Source organism: Numida meleagris, chromosome 3 (assembly GCF_002078875.1).
Source record: "Numida meleagris isolate 19003 breed g44 Domestic line chromosome 3, NumMel1.0, whole genome shotgun sequence".
Classification (NCBI taxonomy): Eukaryota; Metazoa; Chordata; class Aves; order Galliformes; family Numididae; genus Numida; species Numida meleagris.
In genome coordinates this window covers 76246420-76260615 of record NC_034411.1, presented here as the reverse complement: position 1 = coordinate 76260615, position 14196 = coordinate 76246420, and positions in this window count along the sequence as shown.

Below are 14196 nucleotides of genomic sequence, written 5' to 3'. Positions count from 1 at the left end.
TCACTTAATACAGCAAAAGAAGGGGCTTGTAGTAGAGTTACAGTTAAAGCAGTGTGAATCACCAAGGAAAACAAGACCCGAGCTCATGGGGGCAAAATCTCGTTTTTAATAAGATTTGAGTCCAAATTGTTTCCTGACAATGGTGAAGCTATTGGAAGGCTGAGGTTGAGCACAGGTTTCCTTGCATTGCTGTCTGGGGTCACTGGTTTTGCCTCCTTACGCCAGGATTTCCTACACAATCTGATGAAGTTCTCATACTTTCCATGGCAGCAGGTAATATGCTGTAGAATGTGGCAGCCGTACCAGAGCAGCACCAGAGAGCTCCTTGACTAAACTTCTGGTGCTATAAACACTTGCCAGATAGCTCACGCTCATCAGTAAATGTCATACCAACAGGTTCTGCCATCAGATATGAACTCTGTTCATGAGGCATCCACTTTGGATGTACAAAAAATGCTGTGGGACCAGCATGTGACCTTGTTAATCTCTCAGGAACTGCAGCTCTGGAATACCTGGCTTACCTCTCTCTGCAAGGCAATGCAATTAATGTATTTTTTTAAAACTTCATTGCAGATCAGTGCACATATACACAGCAACAAAACCAATGCCAACAGAATCACATGGCAGGAAATATAATGCTAACTTGATCCTGGCCATGCTTTTATGGTTAATAAGAGAAAATCAGGAAATAAGGAGAGTGTTGGATTTAATTTTGAATTTCCTGGGCCCTTGCTGTTTGTTGTCTTGAAGATAACACCATCTAAACATACAGGGTCTTAAAAATTTAATTTCCTTTTTCTATTTCCTAGTTCCTATTGCTCAGGCTTTCAGGCTGCTAGTATGGCTCCTCTTGAAGCAGAGACTTCTTGTCATTCCGTCATTCTGTGTGTGCCTTCTGATTCACGCTGCATTTACATTTCTCCTGCTCCTTTCCACCTTCTTCCCAAGTGAAAGCTATCTGTTCCCCCACACAGTCAGCCTGCGGTGCTGGAGAGAAGGCACAGAAAACAGAATTTGTTGGTACTGCCAGACCTTTCACATCTTCCATTTCAGTCTTCTCTCCATGTCACCAAAGATGACTGTTGCCCAACAGGGCATGTCAGCAGAGCTTACAGAGAGCACATTTGATCTCACCATCCAATATGCTCTGCGAGAATGAGAAATCCTCTTTCTGGAGGCCAGAAATAGACCCCATCCTGTCATCACACCAGAAGACCAATAGCCAGAAGCAGAGATATTTCCCTGTGATGTGACCAAGCTCCCCAGTGTCATTTCCAGCTGCTGACATAACAGCAAAGGAGGGAAAACTACCAAGATTTCCTGCACTGCTGTAGTCCTTGCTGTGTAGGCTGGTGGTCGCCCATGAACCAGGGAGCTCCCTCTCCATCTCACAGCAACTTCCCCCCACTTCTCCAAGCACAAGTAGAGGTTGTGCAGAGAGTGGCTTGAGAGCAGCTCTGAGGAGGATTTCGGAGTGTCAGTTGATGAAATGCTCAACATGAACTGGCAATATGCGCTTGCAGCCCAGAAAGCCAACCGTATCCTGGGTTGCATCAAGAGAAGTATGACCAGAAGGCTGAAGGAGGTGATTCTGTTCCTCTGTTCAGCTCTCGTGAGACCCTAACTGGAGTACTGTGTCCAGTTCTGGGGCCCCCAGCACAAGAAGGAGATGGAGTTGTTGGAATGGGTCCAGAGAATGGCCACGAAGGTGGTCAGAGGGCTGGAGAACCTCCCCTACAGGGACAGTCTGAGAGAGCTGGAGCTCTTCTGCTTGGAGAAGAGAAGGCTCCGAGGGACCATATCGTGACCTTCCAGTGCCTGAAGGGGGCCTACAGGAAAGCTGGGGAGGGACTTTTTATAAGGGCATGTAGCAACAGGACAAGGGAAAATGGTTTTAAGCTGGAAGAGGGTAGATTTAGACTAGATTTTAGGAGGAAATTCTTTACTGTGAGGGTGGTGAGACACTGGAACAGGTTGCCCAGTGGGGCTGTGAATGCCCCCATCCTGGAGGCATTCAAGGCCAGGCTGGATGGGGTTTTGAGCAACCTGGTCTAGTGGGAGGTGTCCCTGCCCATAGCAGAGGGGTTGGAACTAGATGATCTTAAAGGTCCCTTCCAACCCAAACCATTCTATGATTCTATGAAGTCCAGCAAATTCAATGGGATTCTGGTGTAGAATGTGCCCACCTCATCTGGGGCTCTGTGAGGGCTGAGAGCTTGACCTTGATTGACTGAAATACAGTGTCCACAGGCAGAGCAGTGCCCACTGTCCTCTCACTTTCATCTCATAGCCTAGGCTTGTTCGGCGTTTGTGTTGACTTGTTCAGTGATTTAAACCTGCCACATCGTTTCTCATCACCAGTATGTTTACTGGTGGGACATCTCCTGTCCTTTTAGTGTGGCCTGGTAGTGGAACTCTACATAGAAAAAAAAAAGTCACATTTCATAACGGAGGGTCTTTTGTTAATTCTAGCCAGGTACACTACTTCCTACTGAAACCTAAAGAAATTTACAGTAACTGGTTTGGTATGTGTTGAAATTATTTTCCAATAATGGGTAGATAGTCTTGTTTATTATTTATGTGCATATAATTCCGGTAGCAATTAACATCTTAATGAAATCTTTATATAGAATATATTCTTTAATGAAAATGCAATTGTGAATATGATTTGCTGCTCATAGCAAATCCAATATAATTAGATTCGGTTTAATAACATGCAAAACTATTAACATATGAAGAATGTACTCTGAAAACATTCCTGCAATTGCACAGGATCACCAGAAGAAGCTGAACTCTCATTTCCCAAGCTCCTGCAGAACAGATGAGAGGGAGATGCTGTTGCCATTACATCATGGTGACCCTGTTGGTGAGATATTCAGCCGTTTATTTGCAGAAAGCCTGCACATTGTGAACCTTTATTTGCCCTTCCTCACCAGAGGATTTTACCCCTTGAGCAAGAGATGAAACCTCTTTTAAGTTTAGATTTCAGGAAACCCAAAACTCAATGAGAAATTAAGGTCTTGTTTGGTTTGGGGATTTGGTCATATTATATCCACTCGTGACAGCCGCTGATGGGGCTTTGTCTGCATTGTCCCCAAGCACATACTGGCAAGGCTGCTGTTTGTGCTGGTGGAGATCAGCAGGTCCCCAAGCAGCAGTAAATTGCACAAATGCAAATCACAGCTTGCTGACCTGCAGGAAGGGTTTCTCTGGCATCAGTATGTTGGTTCTGCAAGCGGAGCATTTCTCCAAGGCAGCCTAGGGCTAGTGGCTAGCAGGTGTGTGGATGTCACAAACATGCTTTGGGATGGCTTAACGCATGCTCAGGCCAGGTGGCTCATGTCCCACCAGCCTCCTTCCCAGAGTGCCCAGGAGTCCCTGCCCATGAACTGGTCTTAAAGCAGAGTTTTCTGACTTCTGCCCAGGTTTCTGCTGATTTTTAAATGAAAGGATCACACTGTTCTGCTCAAACACCAGGCAAAACAGGGAAGAACTTAGATGGGAACATCTCTGGATGACTTACGAACCTGGAGGCCATTAGCAGCATGCTAGCAGGCTTTAGCTGAGGTTAAACCCCAATGGGAGGAATCCTCTTCCTGAGATCCATTTTGCCATAGCCCCAAGATTACTAATACATCAGGACTCACATTTTCCGGTGTGGCCTTGTAGAGCTGTTTTAACACACCTAATTAAGCTCAGAAATGTGTGTTTGGTGTTCTGGTGACAACAGAACCGCCTAATAATCTTTAGCACTTATGTACATATGAAATGGTGCGTACAACATCAAAGCTGTGCACACACATTAAATAATTCATCCTGATAATAAGCCCTGGAGGCAGGGACAAGGGACTTTGGCTAAATAACATCCCTGCTCCTGCAGCACATTGCCATTGGAGCCACCCTTCCTGCTTTGCAGTGGATGTATGTATAAACTCATGTGTTATTTGGAACATTTCCTACTCCCAGGCATGATCCTGTGGGAAGCAGCTACAACTCCGCATCACAACACATCCCATAAAAATAGACTCGTCAGCCCAAGTTGGAGGGGTTGGGGCTGCCAAGGAGCAGCAACATAATGAGGATCAGTGATACTGCTTGAACTGCTCATGGAGCGGACGCCCACACAGCCATGCACCCCTTGCTTCAGCAGCGGGCAGGGGCAGGGTGCTGGTGGTGGAGAAAAACCCAAAGCAAGACAAGTACGGCAGCCGTGTCAGTGGCTTCCTGCTCATGGCCAAAGAGTATAGCCCTCCCACGGACACCCTCCTACTGACTGTCATGATCAAATTCAATCAACTGTCACCAAAAATGGCGTAAAAATGACTCTAAGAAAATCTCTTTCAAAACATGGGGGTTCTGAGATGAGAAGGGCTTCACTTCCCTCTGCCTCAGCCTTCAGCCCAAGTGAGCAAGCTGCATGCTGCTGGGAAGCTGAATTTTCTGCAGACCTCTCGTAATGTTATGCTCAGGATGCGTCCTCTCGCATGATGTGATCTGCATGGTTCAGCGCTGTGTCACACGCGTTGGCTTTTGTTTGCCTCTTCCCCTGAGCAGTGAGGTGTGTGACACCTCTGACAAAGCCCATCTGCAGAAGGCAGCTTTCTAAAGCTCGGAGAGATGGCATCTAATGCTCTGGGAAAGAGCCAGCTCAGATGCAATAATAATTTGAAGTTTCACTCGCCGAGGATGGTAACTCTCGCTGTTCTGCTGACAATTTGCAGGGATGTGGTTCTTCGCATCCTTCCTTGCTGACAGGCAGTTATTTTTCCAAGAAGCCTTTGGACTTTGGACATTGTAAATGCCTTGCTGTTTTATTTTAATCTTTGTTCCCGTTTGCTGAAGGTGTCATTCTGCTCCATACAAGTTTACTCGTGAAGTTTCTATGGCCCCTTTGGGATGTTGGCACTGAGTCTACGCATTCTTTAAAAAGACACTTTATCCTCATAGAAAACACCCAAAAATTCCTGTGCGTACTCCAGAGCATCACGCTGTATACAAGAGGCTCTGGAGGGACCTACTTAACAGGGAGCATTTTCTATCTAGATGTGTTTGGACATTCCTTTATAGAGCATGTGGAAATGTATTCCATTTGCAAATAGATACACCCTCCTTCTGTAACATGAGTCAAGAAGAGAAAGCCCACACAGTTGTTTTGGTTACTTAGGAACTTCCATGCCTGATTAATCAGTTTCTCTCCTCTGCTTCAAGGAACCTAATTGAACTTGTCATTTTTTTCCTCTGAAATGTAGTCATAGACTCAAAAAATCCTGGTATTTCTAATATTTATTTTCCACATTGCACTTGCCAAACGTACCTCCCTTGGGGATGTTGTAGGTTGGCTTCCATGCTAGCTAAGGTCATCCTGTACATTTTCCGGTCCACAGGGAATGGGGCCTCTTCTGCTCTTTTGGTGTAGTTTGGCAGGACCCGAGCCCATTTCTGTAAGATGAGGTCTTCCATATCAGCATGTGCTTCTTCCTCTTGCTCCCACCGTATCTTTTCCCTCCAGCATCTTCCAATTACAGTATTCCTTCCATTACCATTAAATTTAATATAATCCATCAAGTTGTCCCAGAGGGGATATCTTTCACTCTGGATTTATCTGCTAATAGACACATGGTAGCAGATGATCTCTCTCTCTCTCTTTTCTCAGAGATTATTAATTACTAACGCAATTTTATCGCAGAAACCTGACAGTCTTCAAACATAGCCTCATATCTTCCTGTTTCATTTGAATTTCGCCAGTGTAAATTACTGCCTCACAGTCCTCGTTTCAATAGGTGCTCATTACATTCTGACATAATTCATAAAAAATAGAAATACGTGATGTTATGGGTGTGCTTCTTCTTCCTTAGCGCCCCATCCATCGTTCGATTCTATTCTTTTTGGTGCAGTTATACACTCATTTTTCACAGGTTTATAAATGTTGCAGTGGGGGCCCAGGATCAGATTCTCAGATATAGGCACAGGGCTCCCATCTAGATGAATAGCTTCTTAGGTTTAAGGCCGGAAAGAACCATTAGATCATCTGTTCTTACTTTCCGTGTATCACAGCCCATTACATTTCACGCAATTACCCATGTATTGAACTTAATAGCTTCTTTGGCTAAAGTACATCTTCCTAGAAAGGCATCCAGCCATGTTTTGAAGCTCTCCAGAGATAAGAATCCAAAGTCTCCCCTGAGGATTTGTTCCAGTGGTTAATTACCATCACTCTTAAAAATATATGCCTTATTTCCCATTTTAATTTGTCTGGCTTCAGCTTCCAGCTGAAGGCTCTTGTTATGCATTTTTCTGCTGGTTAAGGATCCATCTAGTAGCTGATGTTTCCTCCCAAGGAAATATTTCACATGTTACAAGAGAGTCATCTTTCAGTCTTCTCTTCGATAGAAAACAAAAACAAAACAAAAAAAATGTTATGAGCTACCTTTTCTTCCACAGAAAAAAAATGGATTCTCAAGCCATTAAATCATTTCTATGTCTTTTTTTTTTTGGCACCTTCTTCAGTTTTCCCTCACAAGAAATGACATTCATGCATCTGAAGTCACCTCCTTGTGATGTGCAAGAGTAAGCCCAGCTGCCATCTTCACCATTCATTTGGGTGTAGCCCAGACACCACTATAGTCACACATAAACACCATTGAGCCCAGTTCTGGGAGGTGATGAACCTTCTCAGCAAGCTTAGCATAGCCTGAAAGCCAAGTTGGAAGCAGACCTCCCTTGGCAAGATGCACAAGGAGGTATGAAGCATGGGGTGATGGATGAATTGATGGCGCTGTGGTGTGGCAGATGGGCTTCCTGGGCATGGTCCCCTGGGGGTCAACCATGGAGGATCTGTTTTGCTGTATTTTGCTTTACTCCCCCAAGTGTCAGAAACTTCTCTTCAAATCCTGAGTGGCCATTCCTGTATGGTACTTAGATGAGGAAAAAGCAGCTATTGAACAAGTGCACCATTGTTCCCAGCCTGCCCAGGCCTAATGCTTATTTTTATTATCCATAAGATTATGAAAACTTCACTTCCAAAAAAGCCAAACAACAAATAGCCTTAAGGAAGTTTTATGACTGAACTGGGATGCGCTGTTGTTTTTGCTGCTTGTGGACCCCAAGGGAAACAAGAACTGGAAGCACTTTGCATCAGGCTCAGCCTGTCTCTGCTCCATCTGTGTTCAGTCAGATCCCAGCCAGCTACCGGTACCCATCAGCATGTTGCTGCTGAGCCCAGAGCTACTACTGGCAGAGGTTAGATGATGCTGGAGCCTCAGGTGACGGCAGGTGGCTGAGGCAGCCAGCCCCTGCCCATTGATTTGGCCCAAGACCAGGCTGTCACCCCAGAGCTGCCATGCAGATGAACATAAATCTTTATGCTGTGGAAGGCAGATGCAAGTGGTGGTTGCTAATGATTTTAGGTGCTTTTAGATATTAGATGCTTCCAATGCATACTGAATTAATGAGGCTTTGAGTGCCTGAAGCTGGTATGTGGTGGGATTTGGATCTGTTTGTGGCTCGTGGCAGTACAAGGCAAGGAAGGCACTAATCAGAGTTGCCTGTGAGAGGTGCATCAACCCCAGCCCTATGCCTGCTCTTGATGCTTGGTGTTTCACAGTATTGTCTTCTGGCATACATGCAGGGATGGTGACCAGTGTAGGCAGCTCCCTGCCACCTGTGCCAGCCAGTGCTGTGGAAGTGCTTCCACTCTGCTCTTTGAGCTTCATTAGCAGGCTTGGTGGACACATCCCAAGCCAGGAAATCAAAGGCAGTGAGTGAGTACATTCAGCCTTGCAAAGCAAAGCTGGATACTCTGGGGGCACTGGAAGCGATTGTGTTTGCAGGGAAGGAGGAGAGGCTGAGCACTCAGCTGGTCCTGCCCTGGCTGACAAGCGGAGAATGCAAGGTTTGGGTTCTATTGTGGGGTCCCACAAGAGGGGTCAAGATGGGATAATCCACATCTCTCCCAAGCCCTCCTTGGATCATTGTGCTCATGGACATACTGGAAAGAAAACACCTCTGCTAATGGATAGTCTTTGGACCTTGGTCTTCTGCAAACCTCATGGCCATTCTGCAAGGTCCTTCCCTTGGGCATCTGGAGAAAGGAAAGATGAGGCAGGAAAGAAGCTTTCCTTGCTGCTGAAATATTTAATTTTCCAGGGAGGGGGGATAGCCATTTATTTACCTTTGATGAAGCCAGTGCAAACCATTTGTTTGATGGATTAGGCCGTTAGTTTTAATTTGTCAGGTTGCCTAGGGTACAGGACAGGCAGGTTAGCTGGAGCAATTGTCTCTATACAAATGGAAAGAGTAATGTCCTGAAAGGACAGCATTACAGGGGCTGCTCTCTCCTCTGCAGACCGTTCTGCAATACTTACCCTTTAAATCCTAGTCAAGTCTCTTGAGGAGATCTGAGTTAGCAGTTAAAAGTAAAGGCTTGCATGGCCTTTTAGCTGCAGACCAAATACCACTCTAATATTGCAGCCTTTGACGTACACAATGCTGCTTTTTCACCTCACAGGAATGGTTTGATAAAGGCTGTTTATTTTTTTTTCTGCTGTTGCTGTTACCCCAAGACTTTAATATCATGAGTTGCCAGGTATAACAGCAATATATGTAAAAGCAGGCCATTAACTCAGTGACTTGCAAAGTACAATATTATGAGTCTAGTCCTCTTTGGCCACCGATCTTACTCATTACTGGTAATGCCTGGCTCTGTGAGTCCCCAGTTTAGGTTAGAGTGGCTCAGGGGCACACAAGATGCACGGATATGAAGCCAGGGATGAAACCAACCTGCAGCAGCTTCCCTAGGTGCAACGTTGCACCCCAGGGCACACGTGGAGTCCTTTGCCCTCCTGTGAATGCATGTGGTTGCAGTTATTCCTGTCCAGCAAACACATCCACAGCTTGGCAGTGTGACTGGCAGATGTATGACTGGCCTCTATTGCTCTGCTTGGGAATGTGGCAGAGCTCCTCTAATTTACAGCAGCTTCTCTTTCTGCTTTAGTTTTCTACCTGCTTTTCCCTAGAGAAGGTTGATTTTTGCAATACAGAGCTAGATAGTTCCTTTTTTTTTAACAATACAGGCCTGCAAACATTTTCTGTAAAATCAAAGTTTGACTTGTTCTTTTCTAAGAGTGAACATTTCCCATTCACTCATATTGTCCCCAGTAGGGATTCAAATAAAGTTTGAGGAGTAAGAAGACACAAAGTGCTCATGGTAACAAAGAGGCTGTAGTGGTTGTAGCTATTGTGGATGCATCTGACATACAGTTTTTGCCCATTATTGCCCACCAACTGTCCAGCAGTTCCTGCTGCCAAGCATCTCCATGCCTCTCTGCAGCCATGGCAGAACGGCTGCTTTGCCTCTCTTACCACTTTGGTTCCTGGTAGCAGCAATGCAGAAATAGAAACAGTAATATAGAGAGGGATGCCATGATGCAGGCAGTGCTGTGGTTTTGCCCCAGTGGCAATGGGCATCTGCACCTGGGGGTGCTCACATTGTGAGATGTAACACTAAGGGACATGTTTTAGTGATAGACTCAGTAGGGTCAGGTTGATAGTTGGACTTGCTGATCTTGGAAGTCTTATCCAACTTAGATGATTCTGGGATTTTCTAGGATTCTACAGGGGCTGTTGAGGCACCAAGCTTACCCTGCCTGCCCTGGGACTTTGCATACCAGTGAGGAGAGGCATTCTCTGTGGCATGCCCAGCATGAGGTTGGCCACCCGGCTGGGAGATGAAGGCATGACTCACATGTGTATATTATATATTGACACTTGCGAAGTCACTTAGCTCTGGTGAAGAATTTGCCTTTGAAGGTCACAGATGCAGCCCCTGAAATAGCCCTGCCATTCTGGTATTTAAATGGGCTCTGAAACTCAAGATTCCCTCAGAGTTGTTTGTGTGGAAGAGAAGAACACTTTTAGATTGCTCTGATAATGAACACCAAGACCCTGAAGTCTCATTATGTCTTTGGCACAGCAGGAACCTGGTTTGATGGAACTGTTAAGTTGCCTGTGTGACAATTCCAGTGCTGTTCCCCAGCTCTGAAACCCAGGCTATGGTCACACACATAATGTGTCCATAATTAAGAAAAAAAGTATTATTTTTTAGCTGAATAAGTACAGCTGCATCTGGCTCACCAGGCAGCCATGCAGGGACTTGTGCTGGCACTATGGGGGGAGGCAGCATGGGAATAAGAAGGACCAAACTGAGGGAGGGCAAGGAACCATGGGAAGTATACATCAGGCCATATTCTCATGCTTCGCTGTTGCTCACTTTCCAACAAGAAACACTTTCCATTCATTTCCACCTCCACACACTGCTCTCTTGAAGGCAAGTGCCTGCTCCCTTTTGAGACCTGAGTCTACATTTCATAGTCAGCAGAAGGATTTAAGCCTCAGCAGGGGCCAGCTGACACAGCAGCTAAGATTAGATCACAAACTACTATTTTAAATCGCTGTGTAAGCAGCAAGAAAAGGCAAAGAGCAAAAATATAAGAAAAGCGTGGCACTGAGTTTGAAGGCTCCCTCTGTTCTTTCTTATGATACCCAGTAGCTAAGTAAAGCAGGGCCTGGTGGCGTTTTGAATGAATTAAAAGGAATTAAATGATGGACACCTTCATTTCCAGCCAGGGCTGACTGTCTTGAGTGAAGGAACACAAAAGGTCTCCATTTGTATACCTGTCTGGAAGATCTCTACAGGAGAAGACCTGTCTGGCCAGCTGCTGCCTGCACAGCCATTGGTGAACCAGCTCAGTTCTCTAACCAAACTCAGCCCAGCCCTCAGCCTCCGGGAACCAAGGCTAAAGGACTTACCTGCAGATATCAGCTGCAGAGAAAACTGGGTTAAATGCCAAATTTGTAGGTGGAGGGCGTGGTCCTTTTTGAGTCTTATGAATTTTGCTGTGAAGATACTCTTCCTCTAATCTACCTAGAGGGATGTAAACCTGAAGTCATCTGTACACAGCCACATTTTGGTCGTCTCCAAGATACCAAGTGAAGGTCACCAGTGCTGAAAGTGGAAGCTTTCCTTAACAATGTAGAGTGAAAAAAGGCAAGTTATGCACAGTCCACGCCTATCACTGATGCAGTATAGGCCCTATTCCTCACCTCTTACACCAGCCTCACTGTCCCTTCTTTCCCATCAACACACCCAGCCCCGGTCCCACAGGCCACTTGCAGAGGCAGAGGCCATCCCACTGCCAGCACTGCTCAGCCAGGAAAGGCTTTGCCAGTGCTGTAATGGGAGTAAATAAAAGCCCTCAAATAAATAGGAGACGATAGGGAGACAGAAAACTGTAATTCTCATGACTGATGTCATTACTCAATTTAGACATTGACATTCAAGCTAAAGCTTTAAACCTTGGATTTACTGAGCATGCCTGTTATTAATTTTGCCTACTCAGGCTGCATTGCTAGCAGGTAGGTGTGTAATTTAAAAATGAATTGAATTAGGTTACAAGTTAAGCATTGCAGAGACAATGATCATATCTTTTCCCAGGCTGCTGATGAAAGGCTGTACCAAATTTATTTTTACCCTCATGAAGGTTTGGGAGGAGCGTTTACTGGATGGCTCCACAGCCTGTATAATTCCCCACGTTCCTTTTTTAAAATAATACTCCTAATCCATGTTCCTTAACTAAGAAATGACGCATAGTGGGATTCCCACCTCTGCATTACACTGATTTACATAAATCCTTCCTTTCGGAGTCTCATCCAGCAAGGATTGTTCTTCCCTGCTCTTGAGAAGGTTTCTGCTCTGGGCCAGGTTACAGCAGCCCCCAAGCTCTGCCCTGGAGGACAGGGACGCTGTGGTGGCAGCCCAGAGACCCTCCCAGCATTACACACACAGCAGGTGTGGGAGCAGGCTGCCGCAACCAAACTGGTTATTTCCCTTCCCTTCAGCTTGGGGGAGAGCAGGGAGTCCCTGTAATGCTGATGCTTGCAGGGTCTTCAGCAAGATCCATGGGGGAGAAAATGGTTCAGGCAGCAATGGCAGGGCTTGATCCATCCTGTTACAGCAGATGAGCCCCATAGAGAGCAGATGAGCTTTTTCCTTCCTGCAATTAGTGGCTGTGAAGATATATCACATTATTATTGTTTGTTATTATTATTATTGTTATCATTATCGTGATTGTTTATTATTATTAGCAGAGAGACTGATTTTTGGGGAAGACTGTGGATGTTTGTGTATCCTTTTTCCACCTTGCACACATATACACATATATGTGGAGGGAGGGAGAGAAAATAGTGTCAAAACAGCATCCAGTACACATGGTCATGAAGGAACTCTGTCAGCAGCACAGTGAGAGCAATTTTGTTCATGATGTTCTCTACTCCATTTGCACATAAAGATATTGCTTCACTCCCATGATAAGGCCATGGAACACCCACCAGGCTTTACGATTCTGCACCGACCCACCAGAATTTAAAATGAATTGTCTTGGATGTAAAACAAACAAACAAGCAAGCAAATAATAGAGGCTGTTATTTATTCTGTCTCACTTTTGTTTTAATGCAAATACAATGGAATATAACATTGCACTTCACAAATGCAGACTCGTGGTTTGAAAATCTGGGGTAAGCTGTCATTTCTGCTCAAGTCAATAAAAAATTCTTAGTGACTTAATTGAGACAGGATTCCATCCCTTAATATGCTTTAACAGGAAACTGAGTGCTGCCCTGAATACCAAGGATGATTTATTGGAAAGCAATACCAGGGCATCTCATACCTAGTCATTAAGATTACCTCAGGCTCGTTATCATGCTTTCTGCTAACTGAATTTTAAAGATTAATATTAGATGGCTGTTCACATTAAGGAGACCTGTTAAAGGCAATCATGCGCTTCATATGTTGTGCTGCTATTTAAAGGAAACTGTTGACACTCTTTATATCCATTATCTAAAACAACCAATGGACAAAGGCAGAATGGAGGAGGAGGTGTTCTAAGCCATCAATAAGAAGAAAGCTGGGTGTTTTCTTAAACATGATGTTGTGGGTTAACCCGGCAGGCAGCTCAGCAGCACACAGTCATTTGCTCACTCCCTGCTCCTAGTGGGGTGGGGGAGAGAACTGGAAAAGAAACCACCAACCAACAAAGTAGAACTTGTGGGTTGAGATAAAAACTATTTACTAAGACGGAAAAGGAAGACAAAAGGAGAATAACAGTAGTAATGATAATAATATAATATATATTTACAAAACAAGTGATGCACAGAACAGTTGCTCACTACCCGCTGACCCATGCCCAGCCAGTCCCCAAGCAGCAGCTACACCCCGGCCAACTCCCCACAGTTTTAAAGGTTTTTTTGCATTATGTTGTGTGTTATGGAATATCCATTTGGCCAGTTCAGATCAGCTGCCCTGCTTCTGCCCTCTCCCAGCTCCTTGTGCCCCTTAGTTCGCCTCACTGACAGGACAGTACAAGTTGAAACATCCTTGGCTCTGTACAGCACTGCTCAGCTACAGCTAAACTATCAGTGTGTTATCGACATCATTTGTCTCCCAAAGCCAAAATGTTGCATTGTACCAGACACTATAAGGGAGAAGAAATAAAAACAGGACACATGGGCAGAGATTACAGTAATGTTTTTTGTCTGTTCCTTTCTAACCTGTTCCCAGATATTAAATTTCATTTCTAAATCAAGCCAAAGCCAGACTTTTACTTTAGACAGAATATATTTTAAAAAAAGTGAAGCAAATAGATATTTTATTGATGAAAACTATTGCTTTGTGTGTGTGTGATGATCTTGTGACTTAAGAAAAACTGCCAGAAGAGCAGAAGTAATAATGGATGTCAATGTGTAAGGCTGAAATGATGACAGTGTATTTGCCCACACACTTCCAGAGCTGGTTTACTGTAGGAAAGTAGTTGCTTGCAAAGTTGTCATCCTTTCCTCCCATGTTGTTCAGAGTAGACTTACAGATGCAGTTAGGTGTCACTGTCAAGAGGAACTGTCAGTTTGCGGCAGCACAGCCCTTATTTTCCACTGGATGTGTGAATACAGAAGGAATTGTCTCCCTGGCTGTTTTGGTAGTGAGAGCTTTCAGCAGAAATGTTCAGACTCCTTCATAAAATGTAGCATACAGTTAAAGATTAAGATCTAATTTTTCATTTCTAGTTCCTTTTGTGTTGTCAAGGATATTTCAATTTATCAGTAATATGATTTTCAAAAAGACAAGTAGTGTGGCAAAACCACAGTTCA